Source organism: Pinus tabuliformis, chromosome 4_2 (assembly GCF_031772625.1).
Source record: "Pinus tabuliformis cultivar Carrire ecotype Pingquan chromosome 4_2, CPIR1, whole genome shotgun sequence".
Taxonomy (NCBI): Eukaryota; Viridiplantae; Streptophyta; class Pinopsida; order Pinales; family Pinaceae; genus Pinus; species Pinus tabuliformis.
The window spans coordinates 576,248,087-576,271,341 of NC_142304.1; the positions used below are offsets into that span (position 1 = coordinate 576,248,087).

The 23,255-nt window shown below is 39.4% G+C and overlaps 1 pseudogene; it reads right to left on the reverse strand.

Annotated features, from left to right (window-relative positions):
• Window positions 1-4,416: 4,416 nt before the first annotated feature.
• Window positions 4,417-4,833, reverse strand: LOC149170613 (putative sugar phosphate/phosphate translocator At1g12500 pseudogene; annotated as a pseudogene).
• Between the last annotated feature and the right edge of the window lie 18,422 nt (window positions 4,834-23,255).

The window sequence follows — 23,255 nt, forward strand, 5'->3', positions numbered from 1 at the left end:
TAATTTTGATAAAATCATTTCCACATTTGATAAGAGTTTCGAAGGCAACGGATCAATGGTTATGAAAAAGTTGGAGATGCTTGTGTTTTTCTTGATACACAAGACAAAATGTAAGAAAAGATTGATGATACAATGATGAATATAATGATGATGCACCAATTAATCTTCTTGTGGACATAGTAAAAAGAAAATATGCATAATTTTTCATCTATGCTTATATTGAAGCAACATATGACGAGCCTTCCACACTAAAGCGTGAAGATGATTTATATGAAGAAACGCATCCCTCTTCTCCCTCCTATGAGACATTGTTGCATAATATTCCAAAAATAGATAAAGATGAGGAATGAATATCTTGTATTGAAATTATTCAAGGAAATGTATGATGTGACAAACGAAATGAATGTTCTTATTGAAAAAAGGTCACAAAAAGCACCTTATTTTTCTCTTAAAGATGATCAAGGCATTGAATATTTTGTTGTGTCTCCTTAGGGAAAAAAAATATTATCATGCTTTCATTGAAAATAATAAATGTATCATAATCCACATGAAGGTCAAATATGTGAAGATAACTTTGATAGTGACCTTGATAGCAAGAGCATTTTTCATTTCTCCTTTGTAAAAGCAAGGGTTTGATATTGTTAATTTTAACTTAACATGTTCTTTGCTCAGGTTAGTTACTTCATTCATCCATTTTATCATTAATCCATTAGCAATCATACAATAACTAATGAAAGAACATAAGAGATAAATGCTGAAGACAAGCCAAGATAGAAGAACACAAGAATATGGCTCAAGCCAGGGAAAAACCATAAGATGGCGAAAACCCTTGATAAATCTTCTTATTATTAATCATAAAATGTTCAGTAGAGAGAGAAAGATAGAGGACAATGATTTAAAGTCAATACTAACTTTCCAAATAGAAGTTCTAACATCAAAGCTCTTAAACATGAAGATGACTCAATGAAACTGCAAGTTTGGCACCAAGGGCTGGAGATTTCTATATTGCAATTCTAAATAATGGTTAGGGCACAAACACAGTTAGCTTCAAGAGCTAATGTCTTTCTTCTGCAATCTAGGTCACTGGTTAGGGTTGTATGCTTCATCCCTCTTTCTCCATTACTGTGATTTACCATTAGAAGACATCCAATCACTGATTTAGAGATTTGAGGCTCCTCCTCAACAAACCCTACAACAAACCTAAATCAGTGGAAAGATAAAACAGTCCCAAACTCATGAAAGAATTTGGACCTGCCTGCGCTCAAGCCTGGGCATATGCAACCTAGAGAGGACTTATCCATGCCTTCATACCCTCCAAACAGCTTAACAACTAGCTATTGTAGCGGATCTATTCTTGCAACTTGTAACAAAGATACACCTCACCAAATAGCACAGAAAACAATCCAACAAGAATTCCTCTGACTGCGGCTCTATTCAACAGGAAATCGGTATCCAAAATCAAGAGATACATTGCCCATACAGACCTCCTATCCTCCACACATGATGCCACATATTGTGGCTCTTTCTCCCAAGAAAGTTGAACCCTAAACAGAGATGGGTCTCATCATAAACTTGACCCTTTCCACTTGCGTCCTGCCTCAGATGTCGTCCTATTTCAGAGGAGAGGATGGGCACTTGGATGTATCAAATGAGGGAGAAAGCACATCTATATATAGCAATTGATGGGGGTCAAGGGACATGACTATTGGATTAGGTGAGCCGACATATAGAAGAGGTCGACCTTGATAATTTATGTGTGAGAAAACATAAATTCAAAAACCCACTTTTCCTTATCCAAATATGATGATCTTTAGGTCGATTTTGGTCCTCTTGGTGGGCTCCAGTATTGTAGCAATAATGCTACAACTCCTGGAACTCCCTTCTTTAATTTTATCAACCCGGTAGTTCGTAACAAACTTGGAAGCGACGGTGTTGTATGCACAAGTACTAGCTCTTGCCGCAGCTGTCACTTGGTCAGCTGGCACAAGTCCACTAGGAGCTTAAGCCAACTTCTATGAGCTCTTAGAAGAAGCTTTTTAATTAATGGATGAAAGCTAACTCGAAGGAAGCTAATCTAATTACAAAAAGAAACTGAAATCCAAAAAGAAACACAAACCCTAGCAAATCCTAATTCTACCAGTTAGTCCTACTGGTGCAAAGGAGAGCATGAAAACTACGAAAATAGATGCCATTACTTCTAGGAAGGTAAAATGCATGTGTCTAAGTTATCACTATCTGAAGAAAACATCTTTTTGTATTTTTGATTAAGTTATTAGAATTATCATGCATGTGCTTTTAACTGGCTTTTCACTGTGCAGGGATGGATCAAGGAGGAGGAATGCTTGGAAAAGGTTGGGATGGTACCGAGAGGGTCTAAGGGATCCCTAACATTCTTTCCGAGAGTTTCACAAAGTTTGGATGCTATGCAACCGAGGTTATGGACTTCTACAGGAAGTCTGCAAGGGTTTCTACACGATGTTCTGCAATTCTTCTACAGGATGTTTCGAAATGGGATTTTGGAGCATGGATGAAGGGAAAAAGATGGAGGAATGAGTATGAAGGTGAAATAGGGGTGTGAAGAGGTCTAGGACTTGGTGGATGAGGCTAAGGAGCGATTGGATTTGTTCAAGGATGGATGAAACGATGTTGCACAAGAAGATGAGAATCATGGCAAAGTAAGCGGATGAGGCAAATGTAAGGTAAGGGTTATAAGTGAAGGGTGAAGCAGGTAGGTTGGATGGAGTATGGGCAGGTAAGGAGGGATAACAGGTACTCTGCAAGTGGTTTTTCAAACTGAACAAACAAAGACATGCAGGAAAACAAAGATCTAGTTATAAAACCTATGACCTAGTAACTTCACTCTAATCTGACCTAACAGCAAAAGGAAATGAACAGAAGTTTATTTGCAGTGAAACCATGTGAAACAACTATGAAACTAAGTGATCATAAACCTAAGCATGCATCCAAACTGATATCAAGTTCTACGAACGAGATTCAAACACTAATGATTGCATGGTGAAGCAAAGAAAGTGTTTTTGTTTGGGACAGCATGGTTACTTCAACTCCAGCCCCTGATCCAATAAGGAAGAGGTGAAACCAAAAGCGTTTGCTGACCCTTTTTTGGAGCTTTTTCCTGTTATTATCCTACCAATATATTCTAAACATAAACAGCTACTTTAACCATCAAAAGAAATCTAAATAACGAAGCAAGATCTAAATCTAGATAGCAGATTTTATTTTAAGAACGCAGCAAAACACATAAAGATAAACAAAGGAGGTATTGGGCGCTTGAGATGGGCCCAACCCCAAGAGCTACAGCCTCCAAAGAGAGATTTAGAGCTGGTGCAAAGCTGGATTCATCTTTATTGATCAAGAAATGAAGAGTTACATCAAAACTGTCCACAAGGAGAGCTTGAGAATGAGCTGAAAGCAAAGCTAATCTATTGCATACAAATCGAATTACAAAATGACTACAACAAGGCTATGAAATGACTAACTACTAGCTACTATCTACTGGCTAACTAGCTAACATCCACTGGCTACACTGGCTAACTGGCTAACCAAAATGAGGCCCTAAGCCTTCTTATTTGTACAATTTGAGGACCCAACAGTCCTAAAATTTAGGGACTTGGATGCCCAAGACTTGTAGTTAACAGCAGTCCTACTTGACTTGCTTGGCTGCCCTTGTGCTCATTGATTTGGTGGCCTTTGAACTCCGAGCTGATGGTAGAGAATTCGAGGTAAGGGCCCATAAATGAGGGGGACACCTTCCTACAAATCCTCTAGCTTGTTCTCCCACGAATTTGGCTGCCAAGTGCTCATTAAGACCTTCAATTTTGTCTCCAAGTGGACCAAAAAGGCTACACAAAGCACCCATTAGACTTGTTGGCATAATGACTAACCAAATTCACTCTATTAACATAAAAATAATCAAAAACATGCAATAAACCAATGATAATGGTGGATTAAGTCAACTTAGGAGGTTGAATGAGCCCAAATAATTGTCCATTTTTGGGGCTCATCATCACCCCCCTACTGAAAGTGTTGCTCATCCTCTGAGCAACCAATCTCTCTCCTCGTCTTTGATGGCCCTGGTGGCTTCTTTGGCTAACATCTCGGCTGATTTCTCCTTTGGCTTCCCTCTTTTCAAACTTCCTGTAGAAACAGTTCTCTGTCTTCCTGTAGAAACAGTCTGCTAACAGTTCTCTGTCTTCCTGTAGAAACAGTCTGCTAACAGTTCTCTGTCTTCCTGTAGAAACAGTCGGCACTGTCTTAGCCTGCTTGGCTGAGGGTGCTTTTCCTTTCAGCTTGGTTGTGGCAGCCTTCGTCTTCTCGCCCTTCTGCTCTTCTTCCTCACTGTCTGCTGCTTTTCTTAGTGAATCCTCAGCCTTGTTATGAGTGCACAAGTATATGCAATCATATGGAAGAAATGGTGGCCTTGGCGTTTCCTAAAACCTGCAACGTGAGGGCACTCGTATGTTTTGTAACAAGGAAGTTGGTTAAATTCACAAGATAAGCCATGGTCATGTTTCCAAGCAACAGGAATATGATAAAGGTGTTTTCTCTGGCTTTTTCGATAGCAATAGCTAATACATTACCCTCCACAAAAAGAGTAACAGGAAGCAATAACAGCGCAGCAATTGGTGCCATGTACATGGGAAAATTCATAGATTGAAGCTTCTCTACCTCAGAGGTAAGCAGGAGCCCCTGAACAACTAATTTCAATGCTCTGGCAGCAGTTGATCCTAGGCAAACCAAAAAGCCAAAAAGGTGGAATAATGGCTCACTGTTGCTTGCAATAACAATGCCAAATACCACAGGCACCAAGGCCATATAAACCACAGAAGACTCCCTCTTACATGTTATTATAAATGCAAAATATTGTTGTGAAGAAGGGAGTTGTTGCCCCAATAGCTTGATTGAAGGAGACTGGCAAATAGCGCAGAGAAATATTGCCACAAACAACCGAGAAGGAGAAAATGAAGCTCAGTGCCAATATCTCAAGAAACTGTCTCCTGGAGACGATGAACTGCATTGGTACAATCTCTAACCATGAAATTTCCAGAAAACCATAAAATGAACAGGCACACATGTGCAACATTGTGAGGAATATTGGGTATCTGCATCCAAAAAACTAAGTAGGCATTTGTTAAGCAATAGCACACCAATATTGGAAGAGTACCAAGTTGCAATAATGAGAGCTGTTGTAATAGTCTGGGACACAGGAAATGCACCATATTTTCCTTCTCCTGTTGGAGTTGGAGTTATGTCAATAACTTCTTGTTCAAGCTTTGGATTACTGCCCCGCTTTGCAATTGTTTCTTTCGGGGTGTTTGTGTCTTTATCTCACCTGCAGCTTTGGCCTCAACAGCTTGTCCTGTTTCTTGCTTTTCCTGTGGCTTCTCCTGTGATTTTTCCTATGATGGTCTTCCCTGGGTTTTCTTACCCTTAGCTTTCTTCCCCTCTATTTTCCTCTCTGCCTCGATGTGCTCCGGGTCCTTGCTGCTGGATGAGGTGAACTCTTCGGCCAGGGTCTGGATGTCATCACCCTTGGACATATTGTGGAAAAACTCCCAAGAAATAGGGACAGTATAAGTATGGAGAGCATCTTCTACAAGGAGCTTGATAAGCCCATGATGGGCCAGCTGGTCTGGTGTTTCCTCCTTCAGTTTCATGCTACACTTAACCAATGACTATATGAGGAAGTATGTAATGCTCAATTTTTGTTTTGAGGGCAAATCCATCGTGTGCCTGAGCTCTGTTAACAAGCGGAAGTGATAACCATACACAATGCTTAATCGCCCTTCACAGGTAATATATTTCACAATTTGAAGGCTGACCTTGCTACAAAAAGGATGTAGGCTGGTTGGTCTGGTTTGGTGAGAGTGCCCTGTCTCAATGCTCTGAGCAGAAAGGGACTGCTTTTTTTATGCTTTCCTCTTTTGATCCTCAGGACAAGATTTCTCAGGTGTTTGTATTTCAACTTTGCACCAATTCCCTGGTTATAATGCTTTTGCTGCCCAAACCCGACTGTCAAAAGGGAATCAGGCTCCCACAGACAGAGTGCAGAGCTTCATTTTCAGCATGCATACAATCACATAAAATTCATATTCTTCATGCATCGGTTAACCCTCATAGTGGTTTATCGTTTCTAGCAGAGGAATTTCTTAACAGGAACTGTGGAAGAGAATTTGACGCAGACCCAACTAAAACATTCCATGTAACACACAGGAAAACTACTATTCTGGATTCACAAGCAGACTTGTTTCATACATTCTTATTCAAAATAGTTTAATTCACCACCTTCCGAAATATCATGCATGGGAATGGTGTTTTCCAGCCTACCTTTCTTCAATCTCCAAACTGGATGAAGAAAAACTCGGGCTTTTCTGCTCTGGACGACTTTTCTATACTTTCATGTAGGACGTCTTCCTGTAGAAACGCCTGTAGAGTGCCCCTGCGCCTCTGAGTGAGCCCGATACGCTGGAGAATTGTGAACCAGGCCACAAAGCTCAATGGAGGACGATGGGTTAATCATTTTGTGGAAGCAGAGGATGCGTACTTCAGTTGAAAATGTTGCAAGTGCAAGTTAACAGCAGTCTGTGAGTTTCAGCTGAGCGTTCGTTAATTGCTGCGTGGTTCACGTGAGAGAGTGAAGTGGCCAAGTGTACGTGGCCACATGAAACTGGAAGTGTTGTTCCCGAACTGCGTGTTTTACCCCTGTAATAACTGCCGTGAATTGAATTGAAGTTTAAATGGCCAACACTTCTGGTTGCTTTAATTTTCACGTAAGTCAGCTGTCCATGTGCACTGCGTGACTTCCAGCTGAGTGCTAGAGAAGGAAATTGACTTAACCTTGCTATATTCGTGGCTTAATTCCACCATTCCATTCATTCATGCAGTTTTTAAATTAAATTTATGCAATAGAAGAATGAGTTTCAGTCACATACCTCAAAGTTGAATGGTTGCCGTGAGTTGTTGTGGCCTATCATTGCTGCATGCATTGGTTTTTCTGATTGCATGTGGCTTGGCTGCTAATCTTTCATATCTGCACTTTCAAGCTGCTGCTGCTGCAATGTCACAGAACCAGAACGTGTTTTCGCCATTTCTCTCAAACGGTAAAGCGGATTGATCTGAAACTTGCTGAGCATGTTTTTATCATCATGATGCATCTCCCATAGCAAAATCGTGATCAATGGATGCACGGATTTCGAGAAAAATGGAAAATGGCTGAAGATTTCAGAGATCGATTTCTCGGAAACCGTGCATCGGAATCGGCTGAAACTGCTTGGGTAGGTTACTATCACCCATGTGCATATCCCCATGAAACAGGTTTTGAAACGGATGCACGGTTATGGAGAAAATGCAAAAATGGCTGATGGTGATGGAGGCTGATTTCTTGGAAACCGTGCACCGGAATTGGCTGAAACTGCTCAAGCATGTTTCCATCACCCTTGTACAATTCCCCATAAAACGGTTTGTCAAATGGATGCATGGTTTTCAAGTTATGGCAAAAACCAATTTTGTTCTATGGATTTTCTTCAAGGCACTTTGCATGAGTTTGCATGGAAGAGAAAACTGAGCTTGGGCTGTGATGCAGGTATGGAGATGATGGAGGAGGAGTTGGAAGATCTTCTGAGGACTTCTGAACCCTTGAGGAAGCTACCATGTTCGCCAAACCACTTTTTGAAATCCATGTCTAGTTTCCCACAATTTCTACAGGAAGTTCCTGTAGAAGCACAATGAGAAGCACAATGAGGTGGAAAAAATGATGGAGGAAGGCAAGGGATGACCACACAAGTGCTTGCAGGTCTAATCAACAGATTCCCACCATCAGATTCCATTTTGAATTTGAATTTGGTTCGTCCAAAAGTTATACAGAGCTTCCTGTAGAAGGCACAAAAAGATTCCTTTAACCTTGATTTGAGTGCTCCTCCTGTCATGAAACGTCCTTCTTGCAACCTGCAATTAGCCAATGGAATTAGTTTTATTTTTCTTTTTCTTTTTCTCTTTTGTTTTTTTTTTTTTGAAAAACAACTAGGGTGCCTCATGGAGGTTTTCACCCTAATTGCCTGCCCTGGGCGCCTCCAAGGGAGGTTTTCACCCAGAGATCTTATTCTCTTTTCTCTTTTTTTTTTCCAACCCATTGACCGCCTCATGGAGGTTTTCAATCAATGATCCAATCTAAGGCGCCTCCGAGGAGGTTTTCACCTTAGATTTCTATTTTCCTCTTTTTTCATTTTTTTTTTTTCTTCTACCCTACCCTACTTGAAAAACAAAATCATTTTCAAGTATAAGAATACTTCCAATGGAGCCATGTGCACATCGAGATTAGAGACAAAATGATGTGGAGGCTCGAAATGCATGCTTGGATAGGTACCCAGATCTCAGGGACCAAATGATCTGATCTTGAAGGGATCAAACATAGTTGAGGAAGAGAGTACTGCTGCAACTTAGTGACTGTCTGGAACCATGTCTCAATATAGCTTTGATATCCTTGGTCCTTTTGCTGATCTGGATCATTCTTCATGTCACCTTCTATCATGACTTTCTCATCTTCCTTCTTTTGCTGATCTGGATCATTCTTCATGTCACTTTCTATCATGACTTTCTCATCTTCCTCCTTTTGCTGATCTTTCTCTTGAATACATGGAAGATTTGATGGTAACCATGATTGACCTCTCTCGAGCTCTGATTTTGATCTCTTCTCTTCATCAAGTGCAGCCCATGGTTCTTTGATCTCCTCTTTTGAATCTTCTTTTGCTGGATGCGGTCCTTCAATGCTTGCAATATAGTATCTGCTTTGCAACACTCTTCCTGAGCTATGGTGAAGATCATTGAGCTCAAGAGGAGTTGTTTGCATATGTTGTGCCTCAGATTTGCAATTGGGTTGAGCTGCTCCATTGTATGGTTTTGGAAATGGTGGTACGGGTAGTTGAGTGGAGGTGTGAAATTGAGATGGAGATGGATGGCATTGTGGTTGGGTAGGCATTTGGGGTTGCCTTGGTGGAGGAGGAGGCGATGGTTGTGGATGAGCAGGTGGTGGAGGAAAATGACCGGGATGAGAGTTGTACTGGGGTCTCCACTCCTGATAAGGTGCATTCCACTGAGGCTGTGGCTGAGCATAAGAGTGAAATGAATGAGCAACTGGTTGGGCATAATATGGATCTGTGAAGGAACAAGGAGGAGGTGTAAACTAGGAAGGATGAGCAGGGGGACCCCAAGAAGGCATGAAAGTGGCTTGATAGGGGTCATAATAGGTCTCGGGTGTCCCTTGCAGTTCCTGCTGGTAAGATCTAGGTCCATGCGGCCAACTTTGGTTCATGTAATAGAATGATTCAGTGGCTCCTTTGGCTCTCTGATAGGCAGCTTTGATTCTGGGTAAGGAAGGGCACTGATCTGTAGGATGGTATTCTTCACAGACAAAACACACTTCTATGGAGTACAATGGACATTCGTTCCTAGGATGCTTTTTAGTGCACCTAGGACAAAAAATGGCCAAAGCCCTCTTGGCTTCTTCTTGCTTCTTTTGGATCCGCAAGGTATCCAGTTGCATGGCAAGAAACTGCCTCATATCACTCTTGAAATCTTTGATCTGATTTTCAAATTCATCTTTGGACAAGATGTTGCTCCCAACGTTTCTGCTTGTAGCCATTCGCTTAGAGGAATGTTTTCTTCTTCTTCTCCCCTAGAGGTTCTTCAGATATGTCTTGATGTCCACCCAGGGGTTCTTCTTAGTCACAACCATCGAAGAAGAGAGAAGATTGGCTGTGTGAAGCAAAGGGGGGTGTTGTAAAAATATTTTTCTAACTTATCTCTACTCCTACAAGGCATGAAATGAAATCTTGTTGGTTTATTTTTTATTTTTTTCTACTTGTACCTGCAAAACTAGAATGGATTGAACTACAACTAACTATCTTGCTGAAATGAAAATGCGGAATTGAAATGAAAGCAAGAAAGGACTAATCTATTTTGCTCAAATGAAATTGCAGGAATGAAATTCTAGGTTACGCTTGCGGAATTGAAATTCTAATCTACGCTTGCAGAAATGAAATTGCGGAATTGAAATGCTAATCTATGAAAGCGGGAAATGCTAATATACTTTTGCATAAACGAAATTGCATAATGGAAATGAAATAAACTACTTAGCAGAAGATTGTAGTGGAAAATAGAAGAAAAGCGGCAATCACCAATACTCTGACGCTTCCCCGGCAACGGCGCTAAGAAGATGGTGGGCTCCAGTATTGTAGCAATAATGCTATAACTCCTGGAACTCCCTTCTTTAATTTTATCAACCCGGTAGTTCGTAACAAACTTGGAAGCGACGGTGCTGTATGCACAAGTACTAGCTCTTGCCGCAGCTGTCACTTGGTCAACTGGCACAAGTCCGCTAGGAGCTTGAGCCAACTTCTATGAGCTCTTAGAAGAAGCTTTTTAATTGATGGATGAAAGTTAACTCGAAGGAAGCTAATCTAATTGCAAAAAGAAACTGAAAGCCAAAAAGAAACACAAACCCTAGCAAACCCTTATTCTACCAATTAGTCCTACTGATGCAAAGGAGAGCATGCAAACTACTAAAATAGATGCCATTACTTCTAGGAAGGTAAAATGCATGTGTCTAAGTTATCACTATCTGAAGAAAACATCTTTTTGTATTTTTGATTAAGTTATTAGAATTATCATGCATGTGCTTTTAACTGGCTTTTCACTGTGCAGGGATGGATCAAGGAGGAGGAATGCTTGGAAAAGGTTGGGATGGTACCGAGAGGGTCTAAGGGATCCCTAACATTCTTTCCGAGAGTTTCACAAAGTTTGGATGCTATGCAATCGAGGTTATGGACTTCTACAGGAAGTCTGCAGGGGTTTCTACAGGATGTTCTGCAATTCTTCTACAGGATGTTTCGAAATGGGATTTTGGAGCACGGATGGAGGGAAAAAGATGGAGGAATGAGTATGAAGGTGAAATAGGGGTGTGAAGAGGTCTAGGACTTGGTGGATGAGGCCAAGGAGCGATTGGATTTGTTCAAGGATGGATGAAACGATGTTGCACAAGAAGATGAGAATCATGGCAAAGTAAGCGGATGAGGCAAATGTAAGGTAAGGGTTATAAGTGAAGGGTGAAGCAGGTAGGTTGGATGGAGTATGGGCAGGTAAGGAGGGATAACAGGTACTCTGCAAGTGGTTTTTCAAACTGAACAAACAAAGACATGCAGGAAAACAAAGATCTAGTTATAAAACCTATGACCTAGTTACTTCACTCTAATCTAACCTAACAGCAAAAGGAAATGAACAGAAGTTTATTTGCAGTGAAACCATGTGAAACAACTATGAAACTAAGTGATCATAAACCTAAGCATGCATCCAAACTGATATCAAGTTCTACGAACGAGATTCAAACACTAATGATTGCATGGTGAAGCAAAGAAAGTGTTTTTGTTTGGGACAGCATGGTTACTTCAACTCCAGCCCCTGATCCAATAAGGAAGAGGTGAAACCAAAAGCGTTTGCTGACCCTTTTTTGGAGCTTTTTCCTGTTATTATCCTACCAATATATTCTAAACATAAACAGCTACTTTAACCATCAAAAGAAATCTAAATAACGAAGCAAGATCTAAATCTAGATAGCAGATTTTATTTTAAGAACGCAGCAAAACACATAAAGATAAACAAAGGAGGTATTGGGCGCTTGAGATGGGCCCAACCCCAAGAGCTACAGCCTCCAAAGAGAGATTTAGAGCTGGTGCAAAGCTGGATTCATCTTTATTGATCAAGAAATGAAGATTTACATCAAAACTGTCCACAAGGAGAGCTTGAGAATGAGCTGAAAGCAAAGCTAATCTATTGCATACAAATCGAATTACAAAATGACTACAACAAGGCTATGAAATGACTAACTACTAGCTACTATCTACTGGCTAACTAGCTAACATCCACTGGCTACACTGGCTAACTGGCTAACCAAAATGAGGCCCTAAGCCTTCTTATTTATACAATTTGAGGACCCAACAGTCCTCCTAAAATTTAGGGACTTCGCTGCCCAAGACTTGTAGTTAACAGCAGTCCTACTTGACTTGCTTGGCTGCCCTTGTGCTCATTGATTTGGTGGCCTTTGTACTCCGAGCTTATGGTGGAGAATTCGAGGTAAGGGCCCATAAATGAGGGGGACACCTTCCTACAAATCCTCTAGCTTGTTCTCCCACGAATTTGGCTGCCAAGTGCTCATTAAGACCTTCAATTTTGTCTCCAAGTGGACCAAAAAGGCTACACAAAGCACCCATTAGACATGTTGGCATAATGACTAACCAAATTCACTCTGTTAACATAAAAATAATCAAAAACATGCAATAAACCAATGAGAATGGTGGATTAAGTCAACTTAGGAGGTTGAATGAGCCCAAATAATTGTCCATTTTTGGGGCTCATCACCTCTCATAGAGAGGAATCTGATGCCATAATTATCTTCTTTAATGAGTTGTCCAAAGTGGAATTTGGTCCTATTTTCCAATTCTAACACTCCCTCTCAACTAAGGAGAATTCCACTTGTCAAACCAACAACCATGATTGTCATGTCATTCTTTCGTCATGAGCTATATTTGTATCTCATCTCTTCTCTACTCTATTGAACAACGATATGAATAATAAAGAATAGATGATTGAGAGTGAATCACAAGACCTTGCCACTCTCCACTAACAAAAGCCAGTCCACATAATCAAAGGGTGAACTCCAATCGGACTTGATCCCAAGCAATCAAGTTGAAGAAACATCATTCGTCCTAGACATAGGGATTATGACAGTACACGATGCATCCATCGATAGTGATATGGTCCCTATCCAATTTTCCCAACTCATTGGCCAATTGAGAGGTACTTCCCATGTGTCCTAGACAACATGGGTAGGATGATGTAGAAACACCAATAGGGAAAGAATATATCACATCTTGTTCATAACCACATGTAGGGAAAGGAGAAACCACATCTTACAAACACATATCACAACCACGTGTAGGGAAAGGATGAACTACATCCTACATATCACAACCACACATAGGGAAAAGATGAACCACATCCTACACGCATGCAAACCACCGAGAGTAGGGAAATGATGAACCACGTCCTACATGCATGCCAACCAACCATTCGTAGGAAGGATCCTACATGTGGGGAAAGGATGAACCACGTCCCACTGACATGTCAACCACCAATCATAGGGAATGAGCATCCTACATGTGGGGAAAAGATGAACCATGTCCCATCGACATTTCAATAGATTCCTATATGCATCTCTTACTGGGGTATCCACAAGAGAAGGTGAACCACTCATTCTGCTCATATGCCATAGGAGAAGGTGAACCACTCATCCTATGCATATTTCATCAACATTAGGGGAAGGTGAACCACTCACCCTACATACATGTGTCCGCAATTGTAGGGGAAGGTGAACCACTCACCCTACACACATGTTAATCACCATGAGGTGTCACAAGAGAAAGTGAACCACTCACCCTGTTCATAGCGCACCAATAGGGGAAGGTGAACCACTCACCTTGTTCATAGCGCACCGATAGGGGAAGGTGAACCACTCACCCTATGGTCACTCATAGCTTAATAAATACCCCAAGTCCTCAAGAGCTCCCAAAGCTCAATGTTCAATCTTTAACCAAGGATCCCTTCATATAGGGAATAGTGTCAAGCTTCTTTCTGAAAGTCAATAGGAGCCTCATAGCACCATTAAGTAGCATGTAAATGTATGTATAACAAACATATTGATTTATAGCAGAGATCTTGGTAGCACTTAGCAGTCCTCTGCTTCTTGCATTTCTTGATGAAGAAAGTATTTGACTAATCTTACTCCCTCTTGCTCAGGGAGACCACAGTCTAAACTTTTCTTTCCAGGGTGCATTGTGTTCATCAAACAACCTACTCATCATAAGATTTATCCACCCAAACATGCCATAGAGTAGGAATGTCCTTTGTTGTACCATATAGGGTGATATGAGAAATATTGGATTCTCGGAATCTTCTTCTACAATATACAATGAAGGTGTGCATAAATGGCTCACTGAAGAGCTTCTTCAATAGAGTGGCCTCATAGTAAGCCATACTTGTTGATTTCAGCCTTCATAATGATCCAGATTTCAGACTTTGATTTATTCATAAAGTAATGTGAATTTTAGATGTGCACTTTTCATTTACCATATTGTCTAACCAACAATGTATTTCAGGCAATAGAGTCACAGGGATATCTTAGTAAGCAACAATTTTTTATGGGGCATATCCATGGATCCACTCAAAAGTCTTCATATAGAGACCTCATAAGATGACTATGGTAGGTAATCATCATGGTCCATACAAACATTGTTTTGTTAACAAGGATTCTTAGCATTATTCTGGAGACAATAGTAATACATGTCCAGTAATAACGAATCTCAACATTGCCCTATCCTGCGAAGCAAGGTTTGTCCTTGATTTCAATGTTTTTTCCTCCGACAGGTTCACTACAACATTCAGCTGATGATGTGTATCAGTGATACAACTTTTGAATATCAACAAGAGGGGAACCTTTTCTTATCAATGATGCCATGGCAACCTCTACGAGCAGTCAATTTTCAACCTGAATCTTAGACATATCTTCAGAAAACTAATCCTAATTCAGTTGTCACTTATATGATTTCAAACTGAATTTCTATCAAGCTGATACCTCTGCCCTTCGACTTTGTTCATGGAGATGTTTCATTATAATCTTAGCTTTGAATGATTTTAGTATTTCAAGAGAGAGGAGGTCAAGTAGATTTGACAACCAAGAGCCACATTTCACAATATGATAAAGTTTTTAACTTTGAAGAAAATGATACTATAATTTGTTATCAAGGTCGGAGATAGGATAAGGTTGTCAAGGCATCAAATATGAGATGTTCAAGTAGCTCTTGGATTGGTGCCCATGATCTTAAGAGAATGTCACAGATTTGTCATTCTTGAACTCAAGTTTACCCCAGAGGGCTAAAGGTTTAATTTATATGTTAGGAAACATAAATTCAAAACCCACTTTTCCTTATCCAAATATGACGATCTTTAGGTCGATTTTGGTCCTCTCGTAGAGAGGAATCTGATGCTATAATCATCTTCTTTAATGAGCTCTCCAAAGTGGAATTTGGTCCTAGTTGCCAATTTTAACAATATGTTACACTCCTTTCAAAGTTTTCAAGTTTTATGGTACATCTTTTAGTAATTTGGAAAGGAAAATCTAATGGAGAAACCCTTATCTATAAAAATAGCTTGACAACAAAGAAATTGAAAATATTGATCCTCTTCTCCACACTGAAAAACACAAGGAATATTTTTGCTTAAGATCTCATTTATGACAGAGATGATGATGGCTCTAAAAATAAGATTGTAGTTTTTTGGTCTTGTGGATAACCAAACAAAATTAGGGAATGTGAAACTTACTTCATGATGCATGAGCAATCATGTCACCACACTAATAAGGTTGATTTGCAAGTGCACCAATGGGGTTATCTTGGCCAAATGACAATAAAAATTCTTCAACCTTGGAGGTTTCCAATTCATGCCTTTCTTAAGCATGAAAATCCGTCTAGTAATGATGTCTGAGATTGCAATATTTTGTAGAAAACATGTTCAATCTTTGAGTATATTGCATATATTTTTTAGCCTCATATGTTATGGCAATCAACTATAAGTTATGGATTTACATCTTTTCAGCTTTGATAGGTTTTCTCGTGCGTCATCCATATATAGGATTATGGACAGTGAGGAGGGGAAACATTTTTCTTGTAAGTTGCTTTCGGAGCCCCCCGTAAATCACATCTTTCTTGATGATTTGATGTGGTATAGTTATGAGTTGCCCTATCATGGTATCAAGAAAGATGATTACATCAACCACACCTCTAGAACGAAGAAGTTGCAACAATATAGGTCAACTTCGGGTCTTCTCTTCCGTGTTTATGAGCCTACTTCAATTTTTGGCCAAGGGATCCAGGACATTTTGGCACATGTTTACTTTACATTTGATGTTTCACTATTTTGGTTTTTGACCAAGCACAAAGGTAAATTTCATGGCATCGATGCATTGGATTTTTTATTTTACCTTACATGTTTATTTATAATGTTAAGAGTAAGAATTAACAAGCCCTTTAGCATGAGCATTTGACTTATTTGTGTGTTTCATTTACTTTATTGATTTATATATTTTTCATTTAGTTTTAGAGTGAAGTAAGATGAGGTTAACATGTTTGTATTTTTCTCTAAGATTTGGTCCTACTTAACTTATCCTTGGTTCCATTTCAATTATGCATGGCTTTGGCTTTGTTTCTATCTGAGGGAAAGGGCAAGGCACTTGTGTCTTCCCCACTCCCCTATATTTGACATCCATCTAGAAAGAATGTTACAAGTTTATAAATATTTGATATTTTGGAGTTCTCATGCCTCTTTAGATGAGCATTTGTCCCCAAGTTGGAGCTAGTTGTTACACCTTAATTTCAATTCAGTGCACCTCATGTTTTTTCGCTGAATGTGACCCATCATATGAGGGGGTTTTGTACCTATCTTGATGATGTTAGAGCTCATAATACTACAATTAGATGTGCCACTATGATGCTTTATGCCATTGTATCATTATCAACCAAAAGTATGACCTCTTTGTACTCATGTATTATATTGGACCATTCTTAGATGATATACGTAAAAGTGTTTTTTACCTAGGTCGTGTCTCTAGACCTCTTCTAGTTGGTCATGGCCCATGTCTTAGTCCTCATTTCAAAATAGTCCTCGCTCTTGTGGCTCAGTTGACTACCCTTCGAAGGTCATTAAGTAGATCCCAAGTAGCCCTATATGACCTAGATAGGTACACAAGGGTCTTGGAATGGATTTGTTAGGACACATGACCTAGAGAATCGCGAGGTTTTTCGCTTCACTAAGTGTTTCTCATATTGTAAAGCTTGTCATACCTATGGGAACATGCTTATCTTATACACAAGCATGGATCTCTACTTATGTAGTTGTCACTTTGGCTATGGATACTTGGAGATCACTCTACAATTATTCATGTGAAGACATGGTTCTCGAGGAAACTTCCAAATCTTGAGGTAGTTCACAGATCCCAAAGCACTAATCACATTTCCCAAGGAAATTTGGGGTTATTTTTACATGCATGGATCTTCTCTTGACATGCCACATCCTAGATCCTTGAGTGTTCTCTTCATTAATCATTTTTGGGGGATCTTTCTCTTGATTTGAGGGCCATTCCCTTTGAAGGATCACTCTACTAGCCATTTTGGCACGTGTAGATACCTTTTAACTCGAGGAGAGCCCTTCCATAGCTTGCATAATGTGAGGATGTTTTATCACATTGGAGACTTCACATGGAGAATATTGGAGCATATTTGGAGCTATCCCCTCTTTTGGACTTCATTCACCCCGCACGCGTGATTGGTTCTTACTTTGAGGCTAGATGTTGGCATCCTCTTGGAATTTTCTTCAATGAAGAAGCATCTTACCATGTTTTGAGGGTCTCCCCTTGCATTTGGGAGAGATGTTGAGGCTTATTGGACAAGATTTTAAATTTTGAAAGGGAGATTTTTTCAAGTGAGTGAGAGACTCAACGCTTAAGAGAAGGAAAAATTTGCAGTTGAAATATTTTGGAGAAGGAAACTCAATGGAGGCAAAGACTATATGAGTTATTGAGCACTAGATTTTTAGAGGGTTGCATGTGGGAACGAGAGTTAGCTCTAGAAAAGTCGCACAAGCTAAGAGTTTGTGCAGGAATTCCACACGTCACGACAATGTTGAGTTTGGGGTGCACATGTGAATAGTACAATGGGCAAGCCACACATGTGACAACGAGAAGAAAGGAAGGTTGTACGTGTGAGGAGGAGCTAGGCAAAGGTGCGGTTTGGGGTTTTCAAGGAGTTGAGTTTTCCAAGTTCTATTGCTATCTACATTTCTTTGTGGTCCATTTTCCTCATAAGGGAGCCCATATTTATTTTGAGAAATAAAAGTGAAGGATAAATTGGAAGGTTTATATATTCTACTATGTGATAGATTTTCTACTTTTGCTTCTGCTGTCAAATATCATTATTAAAAACACCAATTTATGTTATTCAATAATTTCAAAAAATTATTCACTGGGTTAAATAGATTTATAATTTATACAAATTACTTGGGACATCAACTAGATTTGGTATTTAGGAAATTAACAGAGTATCTGAGCTTCAACTCTGAGAAGTGGGAGATCAAATTTTCACACAGGTTTGTAGCAAATGAATTTCTAGCAGTAAAGTTTTCTTTGGTTGAGTATTTGATTTGGAAGGATGGCCACAATTGGGTTGAGATTTGAACACCAATTGGAGGGTGTTGGGCTACAAAGAAGTGCCCTGCCTGAATCCACTTCCGAAGCGCACTCTGAGTAGGAGTGCATCGGGAGTACGCTCCCTGCTAATTCGGGAGCGATAGAGGGAGCTAATGAAGATTGGAAACAAGAATTTGGGGTAGCTTAATATTCAAGCCTATGTCCCTAGTATTGATATGCAATTCATGGTAATGTTAAATCCTTAAAAAAAAGTGACATTCTCCCTTATCTTTCATTTTCATTCTTTCACTTAAATTTTTAACATTACCATAGAATGACTCGGGATGTTTGAGAGTGGTTCAGACCTCTTTGAATTTCATATGAAAAAAGTAGAATTTTAGATCTCCCTCAAAACCCAACAGACTTATCAGTTTTTCAGGATTTCATGATTGGAGGGGACTGCAATGTTTCCATTGGATTTTGTCATGCACTAAGGTATGGAATTTGTATTTAATCAAGAGCACCAAGCCCCTATGTACCTTGATGTTAGTGACATTGGTTCTCGAACTCTTTTATCATGACCTTACTAAAAATGTACCGATCACTAAACAAAATCTTGACTTGCAATGCTACGTTTTTTCTATCTTATGTTAATGTTTAGAGGGTGATATTAATGACAAAGATCCCAAGATAGGCAATGATTTTGATGATACGTAGGTATTTGTTGTAGCACGATTTGTTTGAACGCTAGAGGCCATCTAGAGCCTATTTATTGATGTATTTTCGATTTGAAGATGAATTGCACTTGATGTTATTGGTTATGTTCACCCTTATATGTTATATAAATGAGAACTTGTAACTTGTGGACATGTAATTGATGAAAATTATAACTACTAGATGAATGATGTTATATGGTTTAATCCATGTTTTTATGTTTTTTTCTCAGTGATTCATCATTCTACCTGTTTTTGTTGACATATATGCATCAAAACATATAAAAAAGTATATTATATAAAAATCTCTCCCGACCCGGGAGCTTTTGAAAATGTCGCTCCCCATTCCCGCTCCCAAGTTATTGGAAGGAGATGATAGCATTGATACAAATGGACAATATCATTTGGGCATTTGCAGAACAAGAACTTGCCTCTCCTGCGGATGCTACACCACCGATTGCTCATAACCAAAAGGTCATGAAAGCCAAGAGAGTTATTCTAGATGCAGTAAAAGGATCATGTGATCCCTCACTTTAGTGGAAAGAAGACTCCCAAGGATATGTGGGAGGCTCTAACTAAATTGTACCAGAACAATAACCAAAATAGGAAAAAAGTCCTAAGAGAGAAACCCAGGGGCACCAAGTTAGATGCAGTATCTTCTTATCTCACTAGGATCACACAAGTTCATGATGAATTGGCTGCAGTTGGTGAGGCTGTGACAAAGCAAGAGTCGGTGAGAACGGTCCTCAATAGCTTCACTGAGCCATGAGCCCTAAAGGCATCGTGGCACGAGAAAGCCTTCCTAATTAAGAGATACTCTTTAACCATGCATCCAATTTTTTGCTATTGAAGCAGTTGCCAAAACGAGGCGCAGTGATTATTGTGCCCAGCTTGAAGGTTGTCAGAATTGAATGACTTAGAGTTTGTCTTGTTAGGGAAGTAACGTTAAATTGTTATTGTCCCAGTAATTCCCAGAACATTGATGGCATATCATGTCACATCTTTGCTTGGAACTTGTTTCGTGGCTTATGTTGATCTGCATGCTCTTCAGCGCAACTCAATTAGGCTCAGATCTTGGTAGAGCATTAGATCCTCTTGACATTGAAACTGGTAGAAATATGGATTCTGTAAAATTTCACGAGTCCATTACTTGGAGTTTTGATTAGAGTCTTTCAAATCACCGTAATGATTTCTGAGACTTTGAACACTACATAATGTAACATTTTTTACAACAGAACCTATCCATATATTTATCTCCCTGGATCAATCACTCCCTATGACCAACGAAAAGGATCCTCATGTCATCTGAGCAACGTACATAAATAAATACTTTTAAAGATCGCTTATCTGCTATTAAAAAAATCTAGCCCTAACGGTGATAATCCCTCCTTGAAACCAATTACATTTAACCATTTACCATTTGCCCAAAACGCATTTTCAGGTGGTTAAAAAATTATAGGCCGGTCCAGAAATGAGATATCATGACCCAAAAATATAGCTTTTGCCCTTAACCAAGATGTAGACCCCAAGAATATCCTTTTCCCGTAAGTTTAAGGAACAAAATTTATTTCCAGGGTTGCTAAAAAACTAGATTGCCTGATCATTTTGGTCCAAAATCATAATGAGCTTCTTAAAATGCTATTATCCATATTTTTAAGAAATTACGTCGTATGACCAAGAATTGAAAATGAGGCCATACTTTACAATGAAATATAAATATTTAGCCGAAAACACAATTTTGATCTTTAAGCTTAAACAGGATGTAGTCCCCAAGAATCTGTTTTTCCTAAAGTTTAAACAACAGAAAAATACTTCTAGGGTTGCAAATGAACTTGTTAAACACATTTGGGCAACAAGAATAATCTGAAAGATAAAACATGAGTGTGTATTTTTATTAACAAATGATATACATTTATAAAACATGTTCTGATGATTAGGTTCCACATCCCAAGGTTTCTTGGACTCCTTTAATCTATTCGGCTTCCACACTAACCCGTTGAGGATTAGGTGTCCAACATTTCGCCCCTTAATCCGAAGGGTTATGTATGAGTCCAAGAAGAGAGTTGTAATACAAAATGTGCAAAAATACATAGCAGCGCTAGGTTGAATGTGCTCTTTGAAATGTTGGTATAAAAGGCGGTGATTTAAGGATGACCACCAACAATGGAACACTTAGTGCAGTTCCCGGAACTCTTCCAAAACTGGCAAGAAGCTAAAGTCTTCTGCTAGAGGAAGTGCTCCTATTGTTTTGAAGAGGGAAACCTTCAACCATGAAAGGGAGGTCTCACCCCGCATAAAAGGGAGAACTTCAACCTAAAAAGGGAAGTCTCAACCTGTGATGGTTTAAGGATGACCAACAACTCTGGAATTCTTAATGCAATTCCTGGAACTCTTCCAAAACTGGCAAGAAGCTGGAGTCTTCTGCTAGAGGAAGTGTTCTCAATTTTGTTCCTGGAATTCTTCCGAAACTAGCAAGACGCTGAAGTCTTCTGCTAGAAGAAGTGTCCCAGATTACCAACTGAAGGCATGCTCAGGGGCATCTTTGTCTCTGGCTATAACTCTGAATCTAGTGTGACAGGTTGTGGCTCAGGCTCGCTTGATGTGGCTTTGAAGCTTGTATATGACCATCATTTCCCCCCTGTTAGATACAAGGTGAGATGATGGAGAAAACTCAACTGTAAGACTGTTCAATACTCTAGAACAAGTTCTGACATGTGATTGGAATATCTTCTTGGCTGTTGATGCCCATTGCCAAGAAGCGATCCATCCAAGATGAATCTTTGTTCTTGCAGGACGTTTGTTTCTGAAGCATCTGTGTGAAGAATGGGTGGTTTTATGATAGTGCTTACATGGATGAAGATCAAAACAGTGATCTTTCAAATGGCCAACTCGGTCACAGTGTTGGCATTTCACAATCTATTGTTGTTGTTGTTGCTGTGGAAGAGGGGCAGAATCTGGAACAGTTGGATGTGAAATGTCATGAAGGAATCCAGCACTCTGAAACTGAATGGGCTTTGAGTAGTCTGGAATATCAAAGGACAAGTCCTTCTCATATCCAAGACCAGTTCTGTGCTTGTTGTGGGCAAGTTGTTCCCAAGGTCTGATGATGGGCTTGGGAAGTGCACACTGAGTTTATGCATCTGCATGTACAATTGTTGCTTTATTGGGTAGTAAATCTGAACCGACTGTAACATTATTGACTTGCTTCTGATGGGTTGCAGTCTCAATGTTTTGAACAGAAACATGTTCAGAATGACTCCTCTGTTTTAATTCTTCTTGTTGTCGCTGAGATTCGAGCTACAAAAATCAATTTTCTCTTGTGCATTTTGTAGACAGACTTGAATGTTTGTGAGAGAAACTTTGCTGACTTTTAATGTATCATGATTAGTAGATAATATCAGAGTTTTAAGGAACTCTAATACTTCACTGGTTCTGGCCATTTTTTCTTCAATGTCTGATTTACACCTTAAAAAACTGATCACAACTACTACTCAACGCAGAAAAGTAATACCTACTCACAGTACACAGCAATATCCTTTATAAATGTGCAGCGAATGATCAGTGTGTAACCAGCAAGCACCAATTACAATCCATTACATATAAAATAAGAGTTTACTCATGACCAGCATTATGTTCTGACAATACAACCGACTAAACTTTTCTCCATAAAAGATTACAATCAGCCCACCAAACTCTTTATGCAGCAGTGGAATCAAGGAATCAATGAACTATAATGAGTTTTAAATACAATGCCACACTAGGGCAGCAGCAACTGCGAACTTGCTTGGATCCTTCAAATACTCCTGCACTTTCAAAGCAGAAATGATGGCTACCAAAACTTCAACAACTATAGCACCATATCATGGACAAGACTTAAATGCTTTGACTAGGGTACAAACAAATATTCTTTGATCTGGCCACTTTCTTCAAAGAAAACAATAGTCCATTGTAGGAAACCCAACTAGAATAACTAAGAGAAAACCGCAAAGAGTCCTGTATTTTTTTTTAATAAAAAATATATATACCAAGATTATGGTCCCGCCGTAATCCTGAAAGCTGATTAGTTGATAAAGGAAAATCTACCACCGCAACACCCCAAGATATACACTTAAAAGGAACATAACTATTTTCAAGGGATCATTACCATAATGAAATGTTGTGAGTAAAATTCGGAAGGAAAATACTTGCTTCGTCTTGCTAAAACCATCTCCCTACTAAAATTGCAAAGCATATACATTTCC